Consider the following 2,500-nt stretch of genomic DNA (forward strand, 5'->3'; position numbering starts at 1 on the left):
CGCCCTCGGAGAGACTGGTGCCTTAAACCAGCACCTTAGACCGTTCGGACACGCTACCGATGGTTGGCACTGCTTTATAATGCAATATTCAATACATTGGATGAACGACCTTGTAGAGAAGCAATAAAATTTCTGGCAGCGTTGGGATTTGAGCCTACGCCCTCGGAGAGACTGGTGCCTTAAACCAGTGCCTTAGACCGCTCGGCCACGCTACCGATGGTTGTCCCTGTTTTATAATGCAATATTCAATACATTGGATGAACGACCTTGTAGAGAAGCAATAAAAGTTTTGGCAGCGGTGAGATTCGAACCCAAGCTCCAGAAGAGACTGGTGCCTTAAACCAGCGCCTTAGACCGCTCGGCCACGCTACCGATGGTTGATAATATATTATAATGCAATGTTCAATGAACTGGAGAAACCATCAGGTAGATAGCAATAAAAGTTTTGGCAGCGTTGGGATTTGAGCCCACGCCCCCGCAGAGACTGGTGCCTTAAACCAACGCCTTAGACCATTCAGACACGCTACCGATGGTTGGCACTGTTTTATAATGCAATATTCAATACATTGGATGAACGACCTTGTAGAGAAGCAATAAAAGTTTTGGCAGCGGTGGGATTCGCACCCACGCCCCCGAAGAGACTGGTGCCTTAAACCAGCGCCTTAGACCGCTCGGCCACGCTACCGTTGGTTGGTACTATATTATTATGCAATGTTAAATGAACTAGACAAACGATCAGGTAGAGAAGAAATAAAATTTATAGCAGCGGTGGCATTCGAACCCACGCCCCCGAAGAGACTGGTGCCTTAAACCAGCGCCTTAGACCGCTCGGCCACGCTACCGATGGTTGGTAACATATTATAATGCAATGTTCAATGAACTGGACAAACGATCAGGTAGAGAAGCAATAAAATTTCTGGCAGCGTTGGGATTTGAGCCCACGCCCCCGCAGAGACTGGTGCCTTAAACCAGCGCCTTAGACCGTTCAGACACGCTACCGATGGTTGGAACTGTTTTATATTGCAACATTCAATACATTGGATGAACGACCTTGTAGAGAAGCAATAAAAGTTAATGCAGCGTTGGGATTTGAGCCCACGCCCCCGCAGAGACTGGTGCCTTAAACCAGCGCCTTAGACCGTTCAGACACGCTACCGATGGTTGGAACTGTTTTATATTGCAACATTCAATACATTGGATGAACGACCTTGTAGAGAAGCAATAAAAGTTAATGCAGCGTTGGGATTTGAGCCCACGCCCCCGAAGAGACTGGTGCCTTAAACCAGCACCTTAGACCACTCGGCCACGCTACCGATGGTTGGTAACATATTATAATGCAATGTTCAATGAACTGGACAAACGATCAGGTAGAGAAGCAATAAAATTTCTGGCAGCGTTGGGATTTGAGCCCACGCCCCCGCAGAGACTGGTGCCTTAAACCAGCGCCTTAGACCGTTCAGACACGCTACCGATGGTTGGCACTGTTTTATAATGCAATATTCAATACATTGGATGAACGACCTTGTAGAGAAGCAATAAAAGTTAATGCAGCGTTGATATTTGAGCCCACGCCCCCGAAGAGACTGGTGCCTTAAACCAGCACCTTAGACCACTCGGCCACGCTACCGATGGTTGGTAACATATTATAATGCAATGTTCAATGAACTGGACAAACGATCAGGTAGAGAAGCAATAAAATTTCTGGCAGCGTTGGGATTTGAGCCCACGCCCTCGGAGAGACTGGTGCCTTAAACCAGCACCTTAGACCGCTCGGCCACGCTACCGATGGCTGGCACTATTTTATAATGCAATATTCAATACATTGGATGAACGACGTTGTAGAGAAGCAATAAAAGGTATGGCAGCGTTGGGATTGGAGCCCACGCCCCCGAAGAGACTGGTGCCTTAAACCAGCGCCTTAGACCGCTTGGCCACACTACCGATGGTTGGTAATATATTATAATGCAATGTTCAATGAACTGGACAAACGATCAGGTAGAAATGCAATAAAAGTTTAGGCAGCGGTGGGATTCGAACCCACGCCCCCGAAGAGACTGGTGCCTTAAACCAGCGCCTTAGACCGCTCGGCCACGCTACCGATGCTTGGTAATATATTATAATGCAATGTTCAATGAACTGGACAAACGATCAGGTAGAGAAGCAATAAAAGTTACGGCAGCGTTGGGATTTGAGCCCACGCCCCCGAAGAGCCTGGTGCCTTAAACCAGCACCTTAGACCGCTCGGCCACGCTACCCATGGCTGGCACAATTTTATAATGCAATATTCAACACATTGGATGAACGACCTTGTAGAGAAGCAATAAAAGTTTTGGCAGCGGCGGGATTCGAACCCACGACCCCGAAAAGACTGGTGCCTCAAACCAGCGCCTTAGACCGCTTGGCCAAGCTACGTTTTTTTCCTTTATTGTACGCTTGGCCACGCTACCGATGGTTGGTAATATATATTATTATGCAATGTTAATTGAACTCGACAAACGAT

The 2,500-nt window shown here is 47.6% G+C and overlaps 3 non-coding genes across 3 annotated transcripts; all 3 read right to left on the minus strand.

Annotated features, from left to right (window-relative positions):
• Positions 1–603: 603 nt before the first annotated feature.
• Positions 604–685, minus strand: TRNAL-AAG (transfer RNA leucine (anticodon AAG)). The gene has a single exon. It is a non-coding gene; the product is annotated as a tRNA-Leu (tRNA).
• A 75-nt stretch (positions 686–760) lies between these two features.
• Positions 761–842, minus strand: TRNAL-AAG (transfer RNA leucine (anticodon AAG)). The gene has a single exon. It is a non-coding gene; the product is annotated as a tRNA-Leu (tRNA).
• A 1,174-nt stretch (positions 843–2,016) lies between these two features.
• Positions 2,017–2,098, minus strand: TRNAL-AAG (transfer RNA leucine (anticodon AAG)). Its single transcript has one exon. It is a non-coding gene; the product is annotated as a tRNA-Leu (tRNA).
• Positions 2,099–2,500: the final 402 nt, after the last annotated feature.

This window comes from Rhipicephalus microplus, chromosome 3 (genome assembly GCF_043290135.1).
Source record: "Rhipicephalus microplus isolate Deutch F79 chromosome 3, USDA_Rmic, whole genome shotgun sequence".
Lineage (NCBI taxonomy): Eukaryota > Metazoa > Arthropoda > Arachnida > Ixodida > Ixodidae > Rhipicephalus > Rhipicephalus microplus.